The 25,155-nt window shown below is 37.1% G+C and overlaps 1 protein-coding gene and 1 long non-coding RNA gene across 10 annotated transcripts in view; one reads left to right on the forward strand and one right to left on the reverse strand.

The window, feature by feature from the left end:
* The window catches only part of NAV1 (neuron navigator 1), a 262,874-nt gene that overhangs the window by 116,644 nt on the left and 121,075 nt on the right, over positions 1 to 25,155 (forward strand). The gene's annotated exons all lie outside the window — the stretch shown is intronic.
* Positions 1,481 to 23,807, reverse strand: LOC148131145 (uncharacterized). Its single transcript, XR_015749095.1, has 3 exons — positions 23,744 to 23,807; positions 3,324 to 3,371; positions 1,481 to 1,626 (listed from the first exon to the last, which is right to left on the reverse strand). It is a non-coding gene; the product is annotated as an uncharacterized LOC148131145 (long non-coding RNA).

Raw genomic sequence — 25,155 nt, forward strand, 5'->3', positions numbered from 1 at the left:
AAAAATAAATTGCAAGAATAATTTTGTGTCCTGGGAGTAATTGTTCATAGCACTAGACTTCGGAAGTGCAAACCATTTACTAGCTTAATTGAGTAATTGTAATGATTTGTTTAATTATAGATAAAGCTACTGAGGAATACTTTAAATCCTAAAAAGAAGAATGCCTCCAGCCAAGGTATTCTTAAAACTATTTTATTCCACCATCAATATAGATGGTGATATTATTAAATTGTCTTACTTAGCTTAGAGATGGTCTGCTTGATTTGTATTAATTGTAAACCATCTGGAGTTCTTTTTGGAAGTGGGCTACTATACATTGTAAAACTAAGTACATTTTAAATTGAGACTATTCTGTCCTGATTTATCTCTTAGTATTATCTTCCTCACTATCAAAGCTGACACCAGCCAGAGCATATAACAACTCAAAGTAGTGCAAGCTCAGAAAATACAGAAAGATCTACCTGGACCATTGAATCACCAAGAGTCAGACTTGACTGAATGAATATCATTTTCTTCCTAATTAAAAAAATTTAAAAATCATTCTAAACGGAAAATATTTTTTCCTTCAGAGATTAAAGCATAAAACTACACAGCTGAGGAGTTGGATTTGGCTTTAGAACTATATAATACTACTGCAGATGGTTATGATGAGAGCAGAGGATGTGTTTGATGGAAGAATGTTTTTCCTATGATAAAACAAAGTGTTCACATGAATATAAGTCATGTTTTGTGACTTACTAGATAAAAGAGTGGAGTTCTATGACATGTATATGCTGCTTTTCCTGCAACAGGTTTGTGGCTGTTGGGACGAGCAGTTCTCAACGGGAATTGGTATCAAAGAAATTAGATAAATATGTTGAATATTTGGCGAAGTCGGTGGTCCCCTGTAATGATGGCATCAGATAGCCTTTTCCCCCTCAACATAAAATTTTAAAAAATCAGTCTATTTGTAAGTTAGGATTAGAATCCAAACCAAAATACTACATTCACATCTAGGAATTAAAATATATTTATAGTTTTTGCAAAAGTGGGATGTTTTGACTTATCTGGATGACTATACTGTAAATTCTGAAAATAAGGAAATGAGGGAAAGAGAGATTGATTGTTTAATGATTAAGAAAGATTATGTTTCTTTGACATTACAATGATACCCTCAGAGATGTAAAGGATAAGAATGGAAACTATTCAGTATCTGGTCTTCTACTCTACCTATTTCTCATGTTCTGCTTAACATCAGAATACACATTAAATGTTTATTACATTGATTCCTGCAATAGCTCATTGTGACTTGACTGTCAGTACATGAGTTTGTATGGCATTGTGCTTGTGTGTTAATTATAGCTCTGAATCTGAGACCATAATTTTGAGTTCCCTTATAGACTACTCCTGAAAGCACTTGTTTAGATATACATGTAGAAAAAAAATATAACAATTTGTTTTTAAGAGAGATTTTATTGGTTGAAACATTTCTTCCTCTTGTCCTTTCCATGTTGCCCAAAATAGAGAAGTAATAAAGAACAAGCTGTTAATTAAACAATAGTGGATTTCGGTACTGTACTGCAGGATTCTTGCAAATGAATAAAATCACTTCAATATATCAGTTTCTTTCATATCTTTAAGTAAACACTGTAGGAAAAAGAGATGAAATTGTTTAAAAAACATGAGAGGAAATCAGCAACCAGTTCCATGTTATTTGATTAATACTGTATTTCAGATGAGTCCATTTTAGAGAGACACAAAATATTGTGTTTGTGTGTCCATGCACATATGATATCAAGTTGCATATCCACACATACATATAGAAAGAGATCTGGAGTAAGTGAAATACTATTTTCCATATAACTGAGACTTTATGTAAGGATTATTTAATTATTGGAGGAGCATCTGAATAAAATATTCTTGACAATGATTATATTTAGTATAATTAATTGAAAACAGAAACAGCAACCTGACGTTTCTATTTGTCATAGTGATTTAAGCTACACAAAGTAGAAGTCACTTCTGGTTGGAGGTGAGGACTTCAGTTTTCTCTCATCCTTTAAAATAGATTATATTTCTTTAAGACAAGGAAAGGCAAAGGCAAATGCCTACTATAGTTTCATTTCTAGTCATTTCAGCATCCTGAAACAAGAATTTCTTTTATTCTTTTTATCTGCTTTAAGAATATGTATTGATAAAGAGATATATAAAATGACTTGTTAATGAAGAGTACTTATTCTATGGAGGGCAATTCTTTTGTTATTTTACTAGCTGCTACCAAAACCTGAATCATGATAATTTCCATTAACCTGATACTCTTACAATGTGAGCCACATGCAGATTTTACTATATGTGTCAAAACACATCCCCTCAATTCTCATGACCTGAATTAAGCAGAATCATCAATGCAATAACAACCTGTCATCAACTAACCTTGCTGCACCAAGAACTAGCAATGTTCATGCTGTCTTGGATAAAGGAAATTTCCAAATACGAAAAATGCCATTTCTTCTGTTACTTTGTCTTAATGAGTACAATAGCAATGCCATTAAATAAAAACAAATGTAAATATATTTACATTGATGTTCCTAATATTATAACTGTCCACTAAATTCAAAATATTTATTTTTGGGTGATAATTCCCCCATGTTTGATGTATTAGGGACACTCTTCTGAATTACACCTAAACATTATGGTGTATTCATAAATCCAATAATAATGTATAACAAGAAAGGGTCTAAGATATTTCCCTAGTATTTTGACATTAATATCGAAACTGAGAGTACTCCTTCACTGAAAAGGAAAAAACTTTGAAGAAACACAAATGAATAGCCTACTTTGGGGACAGGTTATTTGGTGCAATACTGAGAAGTACCAGAATTTCCATCATTATGGTAATTGAAAGCAGGGGAGTAAGGCCGCTAAATAAGAACACTTCTGTAAATGGGGGCTCATAAGAACTCATAAATCAGTGTTATTTATTTTAGTGTGAAAAAGTTATCTTGGTGCAAATACTCTGCTTTACTCAGAATTTGAAAATTACTATTTTAGAATGACAACATATAATTCTGCAAAACTATCCAGTACACAGTTCTGAAGTTTTAGTCCTGTGTGAGTAACTGAAACTCTGATACACAATTCCTTATTAAGGAGTATGAGCAAAAAAGGAGGAGACGGAGAAGGAGGAGGGAAAGGAAAAAGGGAAAGGAAAAAAAGAGGAAAACATTATTATATTCAGATATCACACTTTGGAGGATTGAGGGCATTAAAGGCTAGGATGTGTTCCAGTTGGAAACAGAGTGTTATTTCTATTTAAGAAGTATGCCTGATGGGGACAAACTTACCATTTTGATGTGGAAAAGTAATCTGGTGTCAGGCATTGCTCACCAATACTGAAAGAAATGGTACCAAATCAGGGTTGCCTGTTTGCCTTTCAGCCCAGCAGGGATGCAAGTATTGGGCTAAAAGTAATGTGTGAGATTTGAAGCCAGCTCTTAATTGCAATTCTAGAATAAACCACACAAATAAACTAATCTTACTTTTTAATATAATTTTGGGGTTTCTGCCCTTAGCCTGGCAGAGCCAGAGTAACAAAGCTGAATGCAAAATTTTCAGGAACAGTCCTAATGAATGATGACAACTAATGACACTATAGATTTTTGCCTCTCCGAATTAGCTTCCTTGTGATTCAAAGGACAGCTCATTTTGGACTCTTGTCTTCTTTTGTTTTAGCCTAGAACTCAGTGTTGTATCCAAAGCTGCCCTCAAAGTGAAAGAATAGCGCTCATTTTCTAAATAAAACCCAACATTCATTTATTTCCAACTTTGCACTGTTTTGATTGATTATGTGCCATCAAGTCATTCTTAACTTTTACAACTATATAGATAGATTTTCTCCATCATGATCTACCCCTAACCTGGATAGATTTTCTACTCGTTGCTATAGTAACCTAGTCTATACACTTTGCGGCTGGTCATCCTCTTCTTCTCTTTCCTTCTATCTTTTCCAGCATTACAGTCTTTTCTGGAGAGCTAAGTCTTCACATAATGTGATTGAAGTAGTCATTCGTGCCTCAAGTAAGAACTTTGGATTAATTTGTTCAGTGATCCATCGGTTTATTTTCTTGGTTGTCCAGCATATTCTCTTCAACAACAAAGTTCAAGAAGCTTAATACTCTTCCTATTCTGCTTCTTTAAAGTCCAAGTTTCACTTCCATAGAATGTCATGGAGAATACCATGATTTGCACAATTTTTATCATTGTAGATATAAACATGTTACAGCATTTGAATGTCTTATCCAAGTATTTCTACTCTATCAAGTACTGGTCTGCAGTGTATTTCAACTTGACAATTGATGATAAAAGGAAGAAGCTACTCACCAGTTTAATATCTTCATTGTCAATTCTGAGGCTGGTTTATTCTAGTTGTTGTCATTTGTTTGGTTTTCTTCATATTTAATTTTAGTTCCATTTTTTTCTCTGTGCTCTGTGCTTAGATTTCTTTCATTGATTCATTCTTTTATTCATTCAATTTCTATAGCCAGCTCAACCAAGTGGTTGTTTTGCATTTTGGCTATTAGAATAGTGCTATTACCATAGGTCAGGTTATTTTTTGTTCCTTTAATTTTAAAACTGCACTTATTTTCTTCCAAGCTTCTCTTAATATATGTTCAGCATGTATGTTGAATAAATAAAGGAAGAGTATACAACGCTGTAAACAGTGAGTTTCACCATGTTCTGCCCATACTGTAGCTTCCTAACCTGTATATAAGTTTCTGATAAAGACAATGAGATGTTCTGGCACTATATTGTCCATCATTTTATCATTTCTAATCATGTGTTTTTCTTGGTAAAATATAGGAATGGTTTATCACTGCCTTCTCCTGTGCAGTATGCCTTTAACTAGGTAGTTAGGATGACTGTTACACCTTGGGTGATCCTGCTAGGAGTATATATTTTTGGAATACACTCCTGTCATTCTTCTCATCCCTGCCAGGATGAGGTGGCACAACATGATTTAAGGAAATGGCTTTCTTTATCCACAATTAAATACTATTTAAATGGTTAAATGTTGTGTTTTAATCAAGAAGTAGCTTTATATTATAATTCTCTTCACACCATGTTCCAACATTATTATTTGATGAAAGGTTTTCTGTGAACAAGAAAGAATGGTGATTGGAACAATTCGCTAGTTTATGGGAATATATTGCTTGGTACCTGTGATGAAGTGTACATTTTTTCCAGAAAAATGAACACTTAGTCTTTTATTCATTTAGTTCCACAATATATTTAATTCCAACAGTCGGGAAGGACATCTTGCTTGCTTGTCACCCTAAATAAAATGCACTCCTGGTTGTCTTTATTCTACTCTGCAGAACAGACCTTGGCTCTAGTAAGGCAGAACATCCATGGCTTGAGCTGCTAAAACCTTGTAACAATCAAAGCATGAATGTCAAAGCTGCTGGATAGCCGAGTCTGTATTCTCTGGGTCCTCAAAGGGAGATTGTGAATAATTACATCTAGAACAGATTTGCTTGCACGTACTTAGAGCAGCTTTTTTTTAAAAAAAAAATCTTCCTCCAAGTCTTTTTCAATAGCTTTGCTTCACAAGAGCATAATAAATTTTGATGATTATACAGATTGATATATTTTTTTCTTTCTTACTGAAGGTCAGTAGGATATTTAAAAAATTGGTAGACTGAGGCAACTACAGTGTCAGTAGTCTGTGAATACTTCTTTGAAAAAAATTTACTTGACATTTATTTTTGTATTTCCCAAATCTCCTGTAATGTCTCTTCTTCCTTGCAGGTATGGCCCTGAGTGGATTCAGTGAATAAAGTTTCTTACCAAAATAATAGATCTTGATTTTAGCAAAACATATGACAAAATACCCTATTACATTCTAATTAATTAGTAAATGTGGACTAAATGTTATGATTATTATACAGCCATGATGGCAAACCATGCCATAGGTGGCACACAGAGCCATTTGTGTGGGCACGTGAGCCCAGCCAAACTTACCTTCACTGCGCATGCGTGCGCCCCCCCAACTGATTTTCGGCCTTTTTTGTCCTCCCAGAAGCTCAAAGGAAGCTTCTGCAGCCTCAGGAGACCGAAAAACGGGCCTTCCGGAAATACCGGAAGTGCCAAAACAGGCCTGTTTTTCGGTCTCCAAAGGCTTCAGAGGCTTCCCTCAAGCCCCCAGGAGGGCGAAAATGGCCTGCCCCGGGCCCCAGAGGCCCTCTGGGGGCTGAAAATGGGCACTTCTGGTATTTCTGGAAGTCCCATTTTTCTGCCTCCCAAGGCTGCAGAGACATCCTTTGAGCCTTCGGGAGGGCGAAAAAGGCCTGAAACAGAAATCAGCTGGGATGCATGTGTAGTGCAGGTAAGGGGGGGTTGCACGCACATGCGGAGGGGAGGCAGGGTGCATTGCATTGTGGGTGCCAGTGTGCATGCGCACGCTTTTGGCACACCACAACAAAAAGGTTTGCCATCATTGTTATATAGCTTCAGAGGAGATACCTAAAAGGAAAGATTGCTTTTTGGAACAATTTTCTCAGCAAAGGATGAAGTTGTAAAAATTCTAACGACTGAATTAATTCCTATTTAGAATCAGTACATCCCTATCCACATAAGGCAAGATTTCTAGCAGCCTTTCTTGCAAGAAAACAGGTCTTTTCATTAATGCCGAGAAGCTTACAACTTGGCTGCTTACATATGTCCCTTGTGGGTTTATGAATCTAGAAGCTAACTATTATATTTGTCTAGAAAATGGTATTTAAGAATTTATTAATTGTTCCTCAATAAAGGCTAGCAATGCCATAATCAGTAATCAGCTGTAATGGTTAGCAATGACATAATCAGTTTTTAAACTCTTCAACTTTCTCATTAAAAATGTGATTAAGAAGATGGAGGTAATGCTTATGTATTGTTTCCAGAGATGGTATTCAGCAGGTTTTGACCAGTTCTGGAGAACCAGTAGCAGAAATTTTGAGTAGTTCGGAGAACCAGCAAATACCACCTCTGATTGGCCCCGCCCCCATCTATTCTCTGCCTCCCAAGTCCTAGCTGATTGGCTGGGTCTTCTTTTGTTGCCCTGCACAGGAAAATGGAGCTGGAAATCAGGTTAGTGGGGTGGGGAGGGAATGGGGATTTTGCAGTATCCTTCCCCTGCCATGCCCACCAAGCCATGCCCACCAAGTCACACCACGCCCACCAAGCCACGTCCACAGAGCCGGTAGTAAAAAATTTTGAATCCCATCACTGATTGTTTCTCATTCTTTAAGGATCATTCAGAAAAATTGGAGCTGGTTTAGAAAGGGCACTGTGGATGATCAGAGCACTCAAACCTAAATCCCATAAAGATGATACAAAGGAACCAATCACATATAGCCTTGAGAAGAACAAACTGAAGGGGATAAAGATAGTGCTGTTTAAGTATCTCGGAAAAAAAAACCAAGATCTAGTCTCTATCATCACAGAGGACAGATCATGGTATAATAGATTTACCGAAATACGGTAAGCTATAGAAAGACCAATTCCAGGTGTACATTACAGCAGTTTGACAATGAAACCTATTATATAGAATGGTGGTGGAGTCTCCTTCACCCAATAAGCTTAGCTTGAGGCTAGACAATTTTAATTTGAACTGCATAGAGATGATGTTAATTCAAATGAGCCATTCTACTTCTATAATTCTGTGATTCTAAATGACGTTCAGTGAGTCTGTTCAGAAACTTTTAACAGTGTAAATATATATAGTAGCTTGTGGGTTGTAGCTACTTCCAAAAGTCATGTGCAACTCAAGGTGGGAAACGTATGGACATTACACCCTTTTCTGTTGTATCAACTTTAGTCTTTGTAAAGAATGTCAGATTTAGTTAAGAAATGTGGGAAGACACTGAATCCAGCTAATCTGTTAACTTCCAGTAGTGTCTCTGGAACACTATTTTGGAGGAAGGGTTGTAGGCAAAATTGAAGCTCTCAGGATAGATTTCCAACTACTGCTACATTTGTTTCCTTCCCCACCTCCAAGCAATCCTTGGAAATTTAAAGCAAAAGGAGTATTCTGCTAGTTAGTGAATATACTAAATCTTTCTTATAATTACCACTTCCCTTCCATTGCTAAGCAAGGCAGTTGCTAAGTGAATTATGCCTGATTTTATGATTTCCCCCACTACAGTTGTTAAGTGAATTATCAGTCGTTAAGAGAATTTCCCCATTGATCTTGCTTGTTAGAAGCCAGGTGGGAAAGTCACAAATGATCATCACATCACCCTGAGACTATACAAACATCATACATATATGTCAGTGGCACAGTGTCTGAATTTTAATCACATGACCATGGGGATGTTGTGAAAGTCGTAAATGTGACAACTAGCTATAAGTCACTTTTTCCAGTGCCATTGTAACTTTGAACAGTTGCTAAACCATTGTAAGTTGAGGGCCAACATTAAAGGTAGCCCATCATTGTTCTAGACACACTGTTTGATATTTAATAACTATTAACATCAACAAAATTAAACTGTTCCTTTCTATGATTTGGATACAATGTACCTCCAGATTCCTAAGACATTTTAGCTATGGAATCACACCACATATTCTTGTTGAAATGTTAGTTCACTATGATCCCTGCATCCTTCTCACATACATTGTGGCCAGAAGTATCTCTCTCTCTAATCCTGTCCCTTTTCCATCTCACATGTAGGATTTAACCCTTCTTATTCTTGAACATTGCCCCATTGGATTTGTCCTAGTGTTTAAATGTATTCAGGATGATTTTGAATCATGATTTTTCCTATTAGCCAATTCCACTTTAGTTGGTTTCATTTGTAAATTTGATAAGCAAATTACTCTCTAGATAATAACAATAGCAAATAACATTGGACAGAGGAAGAAATCTTGTGGGACTCTATCCAATATTTCTTTCTAAGATAAAAACCAAAACCATTCTTTGAGTGTGGTTGTTGAATCAGGGGCCATATGGGAGAACTGCTACAACAGTGAGGTTCCAACCAAATGCTGCTTTGTCTTCCAAGTGAATTGATGCTGGATTGTGATAAGCATGAGCCACATTGGTGATGTCTTTGCATGCAGTTTTAGAAATGTTGCTGTACAATAGTAAAATACTACAGTATAGGCAAAACTCACACATTGCAGCCCTTTCCATTCTGTAGAGCTAGCATTAACAATCGCTCTTTATTTTGCAACATAATATATTGCAATAGTGTGAAAAATGCAACAATACAGGTTAAAATAAAATTTTATATGAAGAAACAATAAATTGTTGGTTAGATATGAAAATAGAAATGCCAAAAATGGGTCTCCTAGGATATCCATTCCTAAGCAAGGAGGCTGGATATCCTGGGCTGATACTTGTTATGAGGAACATGTAAGACACTGCAGCTGAGAATCAATGTAATTCCTTTTCTAGATAGAAACCAATGCCCTATCATGAAATCAGAACTCTCCCCACCTCTTTACAAGTGTAGCACAGCAAATTGTTATCACAGAAGCATACTGGTAGTGGTGTCTAAATAAGATCACCCACTTGCAATACTCTTTTGTGCCCTTTTGTTTTTTAGTTTGAAAACATTTGCTCTCAACATCACTGTCCATCCCTGGATTAGCCTTAGGGACTGAATAGTGCACGCCAGTGCCAGATAACTTGTGGAGAAAGCCATTTGGGGAAAGTCATTTCTTTGGAATCTTCATTGCTTTGACTTGCTAAATCTCACACAAAGCTGCTATTGTATGTGCAGTTCTGTTTCCTTCTCACATGGCATGCAATCAGGATTTCAGTAAAAAGAGATACCACCCTCCCTGGGAATGAAATTTCTGTTGAAGATCAGCCATAAACAGCCTGTGTGGCAAGAAATAGCCAGTGACAAGGAATTCATTAACCTCAGGCAGCTAAAGGAGCCAGAGGTACAAGTATACCAAGTGGAAGGCAACAGAAAGCTAGAGTCAGCATTGTTAACGATTGGCACTGTAGGCACAAAAAAACCCTCAACAACCCTTGATTAGCGCAAATGAAAGCATTCATTTTAGGTCATAATGATTCCTTGTTGCATGTTAATCATTATTACTTGTGTGTACTTGGGCAGCTGACTGAAGGAAACATTTGTAGATTCTGACAACTCTGGAAGTCTTGGCATCAACAATTTGTTCCTAGTAGAAAATTCCAGTACATTATCTGCAATTGTATTGGTACAGTACATGTAAACTGTTGCACTGATTTCCTATTAGGATTTGTTCTGTCTGTTTTCATAATTGTGAGCTATTTTTGTCTCTCATGATTATTTCTTGGTCTATTAATTGAACTCTATTATGTCATCATTGTATTTAAATGGGAAATCTAGGAGTAAAAGAACTCACATAAAAGCTAGTAAATATTACAATACATTTTCCAAAGTTGTTTTTATCAAAATAATATAATAAGAGATGTTTAGCAATCAGTTTACATATATAATTTCACTTCTGTTCTTCCACTCTTATATCTCTTTGCTGGCATTAAGAACTTTTTGTTTTAAAGATTCAGTATCATATATTTTAGAAACAGGATCCACAGAGATTAAAACAAATCTGATACCAAAAGCAAATGAACTGGATAAATATTTGTCTTTTGGAAGCTGTAATTAGGTTAGATGGCAGGTTGGGGAATATTTCATTATATTTTTCTCATGATTTTCAAACACATGATTTTGACTGCAGCAAGATAACCAAACTGTCTTTTAGAATTCATAGAAAGCATCTGATTGAGTAAGTCAGAGAATGAAGGCCCTGGAGAGTCTCGCTGGCTTCTTGTGAATTATTCACTTCCAGCTTGGCAGCTGCTAATCAATGTGCTTCACCTACTTCCCTTTTCACAATGGGATACTCAGTTTTTATGTTTCTTTACTCAGTTGTGCTTTGTTTTATGACCACAGAGCACTGTGTAAGAACAGGGGCTGTCAGGAGAGCTTGGCTAATTTGACCCCACATGAATCTGTCTGTCCTCTCCCCTCCCCCCCACACACACCTGGCATATGTACATATTGTAGCTTAGACCACAGTTGGAGAAACTAAGCTCACATGGACCTTTGAATATATTTTGCATTGATTTTTAATTTTGTTTCCTGCTGTGGAGAAACTCTTCAATCAGGCTGCATATTTCAGTGTTCTGCTTCAGTCTGATTATGCATATAAATAAGACAAAAGTAAATTAAGATATGCTTACCTTGTAAATTGCTCGTTCAAGAAGCTTGGTAAACTGAAAAGTAGTAGCTTGGATATATGGCTTTGTAATTAGCTAATGGGTTTATGTAAGATCTAAATTCATCAATGCATTTCCATGTTTGGTTTATTTTATTTGGTTTTTCAATACTATGACGTTAAGCTGCAGATATACAAAAGAAGGAATGCATTGTTTAAAATATCCTTCCAAGGTACAGTAAAACTAAGGAGCAGGTAGGAGTTAGGTAAAGGAGGTCAGGTGGAGAATGAATGCCTGTCTGAGTAGTGTTGGAATCTCACCTGAAAGAACATTATTTTGGGCAAGTTGGATGAAAACATATGGGTAGTGCAGCAAAAATCAAAATAAAAGTATACTCAAAACCATGATGCAGAAAAATTATTAATCCAATCAGACTTCATTTGCCTAGATTTTTTGAGGAAATATGAAATCCCAAAATGATTAAATTCAGGATATCAAAGTTCCAAAGATCCAACTACATGTTATACAATTGATTGTAAATAGAATAGATTGACAGGTACTTTGCTGCACTGAGAAATTTCCTCTTTTATCAATAATCTTGCCTTCTTCCTAGGACTAAGAGTTAATGACTGGCCCAACATCACCCAGCTGGCTTCATGCCTCAAATAGGACTAGAACTCACGATCTCTCAGTTTATAGCTCAATGCCTTAACTATTACATCAGTCTGGCTCTCTTTATTTACTATATAATAGTGCATTATAGTGCAAAATTATCATTTTAGGGTTTAAGAATTGCTTCTTTTCACCTGCATTTCTTTCTTGGCAACTTCTTCCAAATGAAATACCTGCAGTGTTTGTTACAAGAAGCTTGGAGATCACTTACATATGCTCCAAATGGTTCTTCCTCAAGAGGAGACCACAGAACAGTGATCCTCCAGTCGTTTGAGTGTTAGGAGACAAAGGGATTGGCCATGTCGTTTGCAACCATGGATGAAACCTTATAAAGGGCATCAAGCATTGTTATATGGATTTGTGTATAGATAAGGAATGGGATTTGGCATGAGAGAGATCTGTTTGAAACCTTATGTGGGTGAAGGGTTACTAAATTTGTCTCTACCTGTAATAAAGATTGAAAGTAACTTCTTTATATATTTCTTTTTTTTCTTTATCCTATTTATTCTTTCCACCTTTTTCTTTTTGCTTACACTTATTCTTTTTTTATTATTCTTTTCCTTTCTAAATTTACTTTGTATTAGCTTTTTATTATTATAATTTCCCTTTTTGGAAATTAGGGGTCCTGTGTCACAAGGGTTAAATATACATTCCTCCTCCTTCTTTAAACTTGAATTACTAAATTTTAAAAATATTCTAATTCCATATTTCTTTAAAAATGTGATATCATTTATATAACTAAATCACCACATTATGGTTATATAAAACTATAGCAATAGCACTTAGACTTATATACAGCTCCCCAGTGCTTTACAGCACTCTCTGAGCAGTTTATAAATGTCAGCCCCCCAAATTCTGGGTCCTCATTTTACCAACCTTGGAAGGATGGAAGACTGAGTCAACCTAAAGCCAGACAGGATCGAATTCCAGGCTATGGGCAAAATTAGTCTGCATTACTGCAATTTAACCACTGCAACACTTATACACGCACAGAGAGAAACACACAGCACTACTTTTGTTTTAAAAAAAATCTGCCTATAACACACTACTTAAGAATGGAAGAGGGGGAAAGACAAGCTACCTGCAGGAAGGGCCGTTCCAGTATATTTTATTTTCAGATAACTAGTAATGGGGCATTAATTTTAGGAAAAGGTAGAGAGGATACAACCTTATAATCCTTGTTATCATGGACCCAAATGTCTTTTTAGTGATTGTCAATGGGTTTGACTGCCCTGCCAAATTTTGTTGATACTATTGCTGTTGAAGCTCATTCAAGATGAACTTTAACTCTTGTGTCTTTATAGATTTATCCATATAGAAACATTTAGCCATCCTTGGGTAATTTCTGACAAGCTTAGCAGGCTTGCAATGTGAATGACAAACTTCCAGAAAAGACAAGTTGAAGGCACCTCTGAGAAGAACAAAACAGTCAACAAAACCAGCTACACTATTTCCTACTATTTTAGGTGGCATATAATTAAATTATTTAAAAATGAGACCAAAAGAAAGTAAAAAAGAAAGGACATATAGGAAATCATATGCAGTGTTACCTGCCAAACATAACCATTATTCTACTATTGTTAGTCTCCCATTCACTGCAACATTTGTCCTTTGATTAAAACATTAAATGCAGCACTACCCAAAGTTTGCTCTCTCCTGCTTTGGTGCATGAGAAGATCTTCTCGTAATTTGAGTGAAATTAAAATAGTTGATTGAGAAACCGTATTGGTAGCTGAGTCCTTTCTTTGGGATCTTCTGAATCAATTTCATTTCTCATATCCCCCAGGATTTTAATCTATAAAGCCAGGAACTCTATAGCAGCAAAGGGAGTTTCCTTGCTTTATCTCCCAATATGCTGCTCAACCAGAAATCAGGTGAAATTGCTATGGCAACTAGCAGATGACATTGAGTCTTGTTGCCTTGGAAACAAGGACAAAAGTCCAAGAAAAGGCCCATCTGTAATTTTATATTTCCATATGCCTGTTTAAACTACTTTATTTTTACAAGAGAGACAGGTGATACGTACTTGTTTAATATGACCCATCTGTGTGAAGAAATTGTAAATGAAATTTTAGTAAGGCTGAGTGTTTAACTTCTCTTTGCTTTGTTCCTTTTTTAAAATAAAAAAGTATTGTTTTTTTTAGAATGATTAGATATGTGTGGAGGTCTGTATGGATTTAGATTTCCATCTTATATATTTGCAAATACTAGATAATTTCTTTTAATTAATTGGTCTTCTTACATATTTTTTCTCTGGGCCATTTTATTGGGTTCTATCTGGCTCAGCATACAATTATTAGCTACTACGTGTTATTTTGCAAGGGCAATCTTGGTAGCAGTTACCTGGACAAAGTAACTTAGCATAGTGATAAAGCAGAAGAGAAACCAACATTGAAAACTGAGGCTAGAATCCCTGCAGTCAACAACTGAAGTCCACAACTGTTAAGAACAGAATACTTACAAATCATATATTTGTGATTGTGTATGATAATAGAGCATTTTATACAAGGTGAGATGTTCCCAGCATCTCCAGTATGCCTTTGTTCTATTGCAGGGTGGCCCAGATGCATCACACGCTGGCCAAGCCCACGCCCAGTTTAGCGAAGGGATTAAAAAATGTCACGATACATCATGCGATGATGCCGTAATGACGCGAGTTTGACACCCCTGCTCTACTGCATTGAGACTTGGATTGCTTTTGGGTCCTAATTCAGCCCATTCCCTCCCCCTTCCATTGTAGGCTGGTTCTTGCCCTCTTCCTTTTTTTAAGTTCTGATATTTTTTTTACAATACAGATTGAATCTACTGGTTGCTGGGAACATGCAGTAAATGTCCCATTTATCTACTAAATGTTTTTTGAGGGAGGACTGCTTTTGCGTTTGTAGTCCACACTGATATGCTTAAGGTGGTTCTGGTTACAGAGAGAAGAGCTGACAGGCTGTATCCCAATACAGTATGGTAAATGGAGAACTTACTTGAGATTCTGTAGATGTGTGAAAACCTAATTAATTAGATTTATAGACTTTGTTCCCTGAGAAACTTTGAATGCCTTTTAAAAGTCTGGCTTGCTTAAGCCTGGAGATGTTCAACTTTCAGGTTTCTTAACTCCTTTCCATTTATTACAAGAGATTCACATGGATTAGCAGAAGCTAGTTTGGAAATGCTGATCTGGCTGAAATGAAAACTATTCTGTCCACTGATAATTGGGAAAGATACTCTGTGCTGTCTTGCAGTTGCTTGAATGATGAGTTAAATCTTCCATGTCAGCACAATGTTCTGTATAAGTATGAAAAAGTAATGTGAACTGGGAATCATTTGGTAGCTGTTGGATTATGTTAAAAATGTTAAGTGGGAATGGTGATTGCATCTTCACAAGCTCTATGTTTGTAGCTTTTATATATTTTCTTTCTTTTTTCTTTTTTAAGCAGAGGAAGAATCATGTATTTCAACAATATGAACTGAAGCCAGGGTTAGAGATTTAAAACAAAGCCAATGGAACTTTTAAAGGGCCAAGTCTTTTATTTAACTGTTAGTTTTCAGAGGGATTAAAAGCAAATATACAATACTTTCAGAATTAATTTGCAAAGAGTCATTCATATATGATGAGCAAGTAACATATCTGAGTGACCAAGAAAAGGCAATTGAATTGTAATTGGGAAACTGCCGAATTTACCATTTTAGGTGGGATAAGTGGCAGGGTTATTAAAAAGCGTTGTGGAATATTAATGGATGGATTTGTTTCCATAATGGCTTTAGTTCTCCATTATCTTAATTCCTCAGAAATGAAGCCTGATCTCTCTTTTAAGTATATACCCATGGGAAATGCTATCTCCCTCATTTAACAGTTCCAATTGTGTGCACTCTTTTAACTGGAAAGGCTGTTAGATCCTTCTCAAGTTACCAGCTCCAAGAAAATTATACAGTATAGGAACAGCTTTAGTGCAAAAAGGTGTGGGGGAAAAAAATCTGTGATAGTGTTATATTTTAAATACATTATTAGAGTTGAACTGCTGAATTGTTCCAAATGAACAAAATATACTATATCTTACATTAATTATGAAAAATTCAAATAGCAAGCAGTTGCTCTATACTGTGGGTTTTTTTTCCTGCATACACTTAAAATAAAACAAGGTAAATTGAGCAGTGCTTTTTGAAGGCTGCATAAATTTTGAATAAATATTTAGACTTAAGAATCCATAATTAAACCTGTTCTGACCAAAACCTGGTTCCAAGAAAGCAAACACAAGACAAAGGCAGCAATATATTCTGTTTAAGTTTCGGCTAAGAATCCTGTTTCTTCACAGATAAAAGGCTGCTTTCAACTAATTAGCTCTGACAAGAAAGAGCCTTGCCAAGTTTTTTCAAGTCTGACAAAAAACAACAGATAAGAAATAGTTTACAAGAGTCTTCAAATACCAACTGTAATGTCCACGAGGCTGAGTTCAAAACGTGTTTGCCTTCTGCAAAGTAAGTTTGTTCACAGCTGGCTTTTATCTTCTTGAAGGAGGGGCCACTACCTTGCAGCCTTACTCCTGAGTTTCCCATGTTGTTGTAACTGTTCTTTCCTCCGAGCAATCCTTCGTGCATGCGCATTTGGCACAGGCTCCTCGGGAACCTCCTCCTCATTGCTGCCAGCCCGCACAATCTCTGAAGGCAGCAGTCCACTCCCTTATGGTCCTGGCCCCGCATCTGAGTCCTCGCTCTCCTCAGCCGTCTGCACTTGCTGCTGGCTAACCACAACAACTCTCTTTACTCTCTTCAGTACAACATTCTGGCCTTTTCTTAATATACATTTATTATGAAACCTTTGATTTTCTCTAGCCAGATATAGAGAAAACACTACAAGAGAAAGTTCTGCTGTAATGGGTCTAATTCATAGTATTAAGCCATTCATTCATTCAGTTGCATGATAATCTGAAATATAACCGCTGCATACTATAAACTGACTGTTGAGGCTTACCCATAATCTGCACATCCCACAAGTGCAGCAATTTAGCATTAGGTTTTATATTTCAGTTAAAAAGTTGGAGTCTGTTGTTGATTTGCTTTTAATTTGCATGCCCCCTATTCCCAGATTTATCAAGAATATAAAAATGATTTTGAGTTTTATTTTTGAATAATAATTCTGAGGTGCCTGTCTGTCAATATGGTACCTGGCTTAATTATTTATCTAAAACAGATGGTGCCTTTTTTGCACAGCCAACCCAATTATCATTGTTAAGATTCCCATTGGGCCTAACAGTCTTTCTTTTCCTGCTCTTCATCCATCTGGAAAGAGAGAAAAAAGCTTTTTACCACAGACAAGAGTTTGGGGAAGAACATTGACTGAAGTAAAGACAGATGGAGCTACAAATCATAGCAGTCTTGATCAGGAAGACTTGATGGGTTTGGATAAAGCAGGGGCTGTTCAGGCATTTGTGAAGGCATAAGAAATTCATCTTTTGAAAAAATTGTTTTACTGTAAGAACAGCTAAAGTAGATACTTTTCCATCATCAAAAGAAGGTAGAGATATATTAAGGACAAACAGATCTTTGGATCTGAAGCCAAAAAAGGTGCTTCAGAAAAGGTGGTGGCACCTTCCCACTTCCTTAAAAAAATTTTTTTCCAGGTAAGGCTGTGGCTATGAACCACCAGCAAAAGCCTTTCCGAAGAAGCTGTTTAGAGGAGTAGTTTAGCTGATTTTGGTGAAAAAAGCAAAGGGTAAGAAAAAAGTTCTTGCCTGTAGCCCTGAACAAGAAAGAAAACAGGCAGAGGAACTTCTGCATAGTCTCTTCATATTAAATAGTGAAAGTCCAGGAGCAAAGATAAATATCTCATCTTGGAGCAGTCTGTAAAATACTTGCTGGAAAGAGGCCTGAAGGGCATGGAGAGTAAAGAACCACCCTGAACATCAAGCCTGGATCAGTTCATCAGGCACTGGACCTTAGGATGAAGAAATTAAAGTCAATAGCAGAAATTGTACAAGATCACTATCTACGTTTGTCAAAACCATTTGTCTAACATGAACCCTCCCATCAAAGGTTCCTTAGGTTTTCATACAGATATGGTTTCTCCTAAATGCATTCTTTTTCAGTTTAACATCCACACCCCAGGAGTGGGGGGAGTGCTGCGGGCACAAGGGACATAGTGATACCATTTATCTAGGTGCCAGCAGTAAATACAGTAGTATCTACCCAACATTTCAGTAATATGGCCTTGTGGTGAACCTGGTAAGCTGGTACCATCCAAGAAGGAGCTACATTTGGGTCAATAACCATACAAAGATAAGGTTGCTATTCCTGTTCTAGGAACTCCCAAGCTTTGAAATAAACTATAATATTCCTTATCAAGCTGGCAAAGTTAAGGACATTGTTATAGCACTTCTGAAGTTGATTTCCATGGATTTATTTATCCTGCAAGCTCCTATAGCAGGCTTCTGTCCAATTTCAGGATCAGATCAGCAACTTTCTTTATGTATAATGGTACCACACAAGGAAATTCCATCCCTCGCAGCCACCTACGTCGGCAGGGGCTGGAGTGAGTGACAGGAGCTCACCCCATCATCTGGCAGTACTCTTAAATGTGAGTCTGCCTGTTGTCAGCTCAGTGTCCTAATCACGTGAGCCACCCCACCCTTTTGACTTTGGCTCAAAGAATTATTTTATGTGTACACTTGGTGGTAGAGAACACTTTGAGCCTTGGGCAAACAGATTCATCAATGGACTTGATATAGTTTTTAAGGGGTGGCACAAAAGACTTGTGGCATAGTAATTACTGGACTTCCCACAAATAAGGCTGCAGTGGTAGCAACAGTGAACATAATGCATAAATAGGCAGCCCCCTTTAGGCCCTGTTTCTGCTAGATAAGGAAGAGTCACTGCTTTCAGGGTGTTCCTTAGGGAACATTCCTTTTCTTGCCCCCCATGATTTATTGTTTTTCCTATGGATCTTTTGTGACTCAAAGTTTTAGTAACTATCCTGCTGAATCTATCTCAGATAGATCCCTATTAATATTTCTATCTGAAGGACAGCTTTCTCAGTAGTTCTAACAATGGCTTGGAAGGTTAGGTAGATAGAAGCACTTTCAATTATCTCCCAAGTGTAGAGTTTCCTGGGTATTGCTGCATTCTGTCCACCAAGGGATGGATGGATTAACTCTTTATATCATAAATCCTGGGAGTTACATCTCTGCATAAATTGCATAAATTATGCATGAGTTCACTGCATTAAAATGTGGCTAGAAGTTTTATTAAATCTTTCAGTAATTGATGAAGAAGCAAAAATAGCTCAATTGTCATTTTTAGTTGATAATTTATTCCTTTTTAATAGCTGTTGAGGCTGGAGTGTAGAAGTGAATTAATTTAACAGGAAATATCAGCAAGTTGCTTTTTGCCTTTAGGTCCAGTCATGCAGAAAAATAGTTCAGATATAGTTTTTTGTATTATTGATTCTAAACCATTTAGATGAGTTTGTGAAGGCATTGTAAAAGTTAAATCACTAGTAATCAGCCTATGGAGGATTACAATGTATAAAATTTAAAAAATCATGAAAGCTTTTTATTTCCTCTCTGTCATTTACAATGTAGTGATAGATACAAGAATTTTATTCTTTCAACATTAAAATTATTATCCATTAATATAGCATTTGGCAAATCTCCTTTCAGCTGTTTTGCAACAAATAATAACAACGTATTCAGTTGATAAGGTACTGCCTTTGTAGCCATGCATTTAATCATTCCAGTGTCCTTCAAGTTGGACTGATTGATTGATTGATTGATTGATTGACTATGTGCAATCAAATTGTTTTGGGCTCCTGGTGACTACATAGCTTCTTCAAGATACAGCTTAGAATTACAGAATTTACGATCTACAATCAGCTACCGAAATCAGGATTCTGTAAAACAAGCTTCCCTAACTTAGTGACTTTCAGATATGTTGGATCAGAACTGCCATAACTTCCAATCAGCTAGATTATTCAAGAATTGTGGACGTTGTGGTCCACACATTTCAGAGGATACAAAGAAGAGGTTTCTAAATGAAATTCTATCCAAATCCTAGTTTTGGGGTTTTTTGAAGGAGGAAAGAATTGGGAAATATGAGATTTACTTAGCATCTGAAGCCATAGTATATAAATAGCACTGAAGGCTCAAAGGGACATGGTGAGTTAGTGGCTAAGATGCTGAGCTTGTCAATCAGAAAGGTCAGCAGTTCAGTGATTCGAATCCCTAGCACCGCATAATGGAGTGAGCTCCCATTACTTGTCCCAGCTTCTGCCAACCTAGCAGTTTGAAAGCCTGTAAAAATGCAGGTAGAAAAATAAGAACCACTTGGGGGGAAGGTAACGGCGTTCTATGCACCTTCAGTGTTTAGTCATGTTGGCCACATGACCATGGGGACGTCTTCGGACAGCACTGTCTCTTCAGCTTTGTTAACAGAGATGAGTACCACTGCCTAGAGCTGGAAACAACTAGCACGTATGTGCGAGAGGAACCTTTACCTTTGCCTTTTTACAGCACTCAGGCTTATTTCTTGAATTATCAAATTTCCTTTGGATAAAAGTAACTCTCAACACAGCTTTAAACCAAGAGCTTTGTTTTGTTATAGGGATTTGGTACAAATGCCATCATTTTATCACAGTATCACTTCAGCTCTGTTTAAAAGATTATCCACATTAGAACTATTTGCTTCTAGTGCCAATACTAGAAGTCACTTGCATCTCTAAAAAGACTAACTAACCAGGAATCTGGAACTACTACCAGATCTAGGTCAGACAGATATGAATGATCATCAACGCCTTCCTGCCATCTAATCATCTTCTTGATATTTCTACCTAACAATAAGGATGGAAAAGAAATGTGTTTGAGATTATTTTTACATACCAGCGGGCACTCCTGAAATGTAAATGCAAATCAGAATACATGTACATGTTAAGTGCTGAAATGTGAGCTTTTCAGAATTAGGAAATGTAGTTTGCAATTCCCAAAATTCACACACCAAAAAAAAATCTGTACATTGAGGATATATAGACAAAACAACACATGTTAGAACAACAAAGTATTTTATATTAAGGGGAAACCATAAAACATTTTATATTAGAGGGAAACTGCTTTCACATTAATTTTATATGTCTTTTTTGTTCAGTTTGCTAACTCATGCAAAAATGAGAATAAAATAACTGAGCAAACTGATTGGCCAATTCAGCTATCTAGTCTGAACATATACTGTCACAAGAGAGAAAACCCTTACAGGTAATTAAATAAAACCAACACAAATGCCTTTAATAAGCATTGGAATATTAAGTGCCATTCTGGCCTATTGATGCTGCTTGGCCAATATCACTCGTCCCTATTCCTTCCTTTGATGTGAGCCTGCTGGTGGGAGAGAAGCAGAATCCATCTCTTTCATCCCTTTGCAGCCAACTGGTCCAGTTAGCTTCTATACTGGTTACAGGGCTCCTTCTTTTCTCAAGGTTCGGATATCTGCACAGTGCCACTCTCTGAAACTTTTATGATCTCTATTTAGTATATGTGCTGCTGCTATCCCCATAGCAACCAGGGAGTTCAGGAATAAGGGCATCAGCTGGCCACCTTGTTGTAATTGTGGAAAGCACCTAAGGGTTTCTAAGGGATGAAAATGTGAGACCTCATGAAACTAATTCATTTGTTTGAGAGGACATAAAGCCAAGACAAATGGAATTTTAAAGACCTTGTGTAAGATGTTAATACCAAATTCATTTGCTCTTAAAGAGATTTCATTTTTGCAATGCAAAGATAAGAATGTCCTCAAATGTGTAACCTACCCAATTACTAGAAAATAAATGTATTTATATTTTTTCTTCTAAAGAAGGAGACTTGATATAAATATGTTCACACATAGTCAGATACCACATGATAACTTCAAACATCAGATTGGTTTCTACTCGAGGGAATTCTGATATCTTGTGGTATCTTAGGTAGTTAGAGTCATACATACATCCCAAGGCACACCGATGTCTCTTAGTAAAGAGCTTGTCACAAGTTGTTACCACACATGTTTAAATGAAATCAGAACATTTTCAAGTTATCTTCATCTTTTCAAGATCTATGCTGACATCTGTCCTATGATTATCTTCATGTCTATAATTTTGTGCATCTAATGTTAGGGAATGCAAATTAGACAGAATTTGCTTTTCCTGCATCCAGTCCATTCAATAGCCGAGTATTCTTTGTACCCAGCTGTCTATTTCATCACTTCTTGTCTGTATGTACCAAACATATTTTCACCCCTCTTCAAACTGTTTGATGAAAAGGCCCTCCCATGAAACAAATTGCCCTCTTGGGCTGCCAACGTGTGAGTAAGGTTCCTGGTGTTAGAATAGGGATGATAATTTTCAGATTTCAAGGGGGTGGGGCGGGGGGGGGGGGGGGGGGGGGGGGAGATTCTCTTTGTTAGGGAAAGTGATAAGGGGAAAATAATGTATTGAGTTGTTAGATACATTAGGTATGTCAGTCTTACAGCTTTCAGTGGATAATACATTGGGTCTGAACTAAAAAAAAGTCTCTAAACAGCTGTGGGATTTGTTGGGAGAATTATGTTATGCATAATAGAGATTTGGCTATGAAGGGCACCGTTCTACATCATTCTGTTGTTCATCAATAGGCTCAGTCTCTAGAAACAGCAGAAAGAATAAAGAAAATAGTTTAATGGTTGGATCACTTTATGCTGCCTGTGGAAAGTGCCATTCCTGAATGTCTTAAACAGAGGATGGGCTTAAACATTAAACAAAACCATAATGTGGCCTGTTCAACTTCATTTATTCATTTTATTTGTTGGTTTGATTTATATGCCATCTTTCTTTTCAAAAGGTTTTGTCTGAATGTGTTCTGTGAACTGAGCCAATATGGTTTGTAAATCATAGTTTATAGCTAAATCAGTACAGCATCTCAATCCAGTCATAATGCCCCTGAAAATAGGAAATTGAGATTTGAAGGACAAAGGGTCCTTCCCTACCTTTTGCTGTGCTCATTTTCTTTTGCCAGATAGCTTAAACAAGGCAGAGGTCATTTACATCTAAACATCAGAATTTACAAAGACTGGTATGATGATCTCCATGTATTGAATTAAATAAAAACCTTTCCAATAATAAGAGTCTTTCACTTTGGATACCTATCAGATTGCACACCTTCGCAAATGGTTCACAGAGTTTCTAAACCTGACTCTCTTTTTCCTTCTGCTATTGTTTTCAGGGTGCTATAGCTAAATAACCAGTGTTGGGATTCTATTTCTTTTACTACCTGTTCTGTGGGTGTGGCTTGTGGGTGTGGCTTGGTGGGCATGGCAGGGGAAGGATACTGTAAAATCTCCATTCCTGTTGTGGTTAACCGGCAGCAGGTGCGGACGGCTGAGGAGAGTGAGGACTCAGGTGAGGGGCCAAGACCATTAGGAAGTGGACTGCTGCTTCAGAGATTGTGAGGGCTGGCAGCAGTGATGAGGTTCCCGAGGAGCCTGTGCCAAGTGTGCATGCACACAGGATTGCTCAGAGGAAAGAGCAGTTACAATAGCACGGGCGACTCAGGAGTAAGGCTGCAAGGTAATGGCCCCTCCTTCAAGAAGATAAAAGCCAGCTGTGAACAAACTTACTTTGCAGAAGGCAAAGATGTTTTGAAACTCTAGCCTCGTGGACATTCCAGTATCCTGAGTTTGTATTTGAAGATCCTTATATTGAAAATTATTTTTTGTCTGTTATTTTTTGGCAAGTTTTGCACAGTTTGACAAGGCTTATGCATATCACAGCTAATTATTTTGCAAAAGCATAACAAGGTTTCTGTTCTATTTGGATTATGTTTGATTTGTTGGAAAAGGGCGTGGGTCAGAAAAATTTCCTCCCCACTCCTGGGGGAAGGATACTGAAAAATCCCATTTCCTCCCCACCCCACTAACCTGCTTTCCAGCTTCATTCTCCTGTGCAGGGCAACAAAAGAAGACCCAGCCAATCAGCTGGGACCTGGGATGGGGGGGGGGCAGTTAGAGGTGGTATTTGACAGTTCTCCAAACTACTCAAAATTTCCGCAACCGGTTCTCCAAAACTGGTCAGAACCTGCTGAATACCACCTCTGAAAATAACCCACTGGGAGAATCTTGACCAACCTGCAACCCAGAAATATTTATTACAATTTTTAGACTACAAGCCCTCTTAACAAATCAAATAACCAAGGTGAAATCTAAGAGAGCTATTTCGCTTTTCAAAGTTTCAAGTTAATGAAGACCTCTGAAGTCTCTCAGATGCAAAGAAAAAAGTTCATGAACCAGATCAAGGAAGGAGATGAAACTCATGCTTTTCATGAGCAATGATGAATAAATAATGTCAACAGGAAATGCTAGTAATTATTTGGCACCAAAGCCAGGAAATCATATGGCTTTGTACAAGTTTAAAAAATAAGTGAGTAAAAATTCCTGAAAGAAGACAGTCATATTATTGCCAAGAGGGCAGCATGAGCATAGCCTTGTAGTACCTAGAGTCAAATCGAAGTACATTTTATGTTTCTGACTGATACTGTAAAATCTGGTCATTATTTTTCATACAGGTACTTGATTTGGAAGGTTCAAGACAGGTATAAGCTATGATGGACTGCATTGTTACAGTATCTGTTGTTTGTCCTTAGATAGCTCAAGGTGCTTATAATCATCTAGAGTCATGATGGTGTAGTGATTAGAATGCAGTATTGCAGACTAATTCTGCCGACTGCTAAGAGTTCAGTTCTGACTGGCTCAAGGTTGACTCACCCATCCATCCTTCCAAGGTTGGTAAAATGAGACCCCATTGTTGGGGGCAATATGCTGACTCTGTAAACCACTTAGAGAGGGCAGTAAAGCACTATGAAGACATATATAAGTCTAAGTGCTATTATTATTTTTATCTGTGAAGCTCATCGTGGTTTCAGGCTGGGTTCCTAATGGAACCATCTCTCCCCAGTTGTTTCTATCTATTCCATCTGGTCGAGCAGGAGGGGCATGTTCCAGGGCCTGACTGTTAGGGAGTGTCAGCTGGTGGGGCCCAGGGGAAGAGCCTTTTCCTGCCATAGTGCCTGCCCTCTGAAATATAATCTTTCCAAAGATCAGATTGGCCCCAACCCTGCTGACCCTTCATAAAGCCTCAAAGATTTGGTTTTGTGCTCAAGCCTGGGGGTCTGGTTGTGAGATGGAGCCTGCTTGTGTTGACTGATGTTTTGTAATTGTTCTCATCTGCTGTTTTGTGTGTTTTTATTTTTTTTAATATTGTTAGCTACTCAGAGACATGTATTTGAGATGGCAGGACTGCAAATTAAATAAATAAATAAAATGATTCAAAATAT

This window comes from Notechis scutatus, chromosome 3, assembly GCF_049901735.1.
Source record: "Notechis scutatus isolate UNSWTSFEM ecotype Mainland chromosome 3, rNotScu1.2, whole genome shotgun sequence".
NCBI lineage: Eukaryota > Metazoa > Chordata > Lepidosauria > Squamata > Elapidae > Notechis > Notechis scutatus.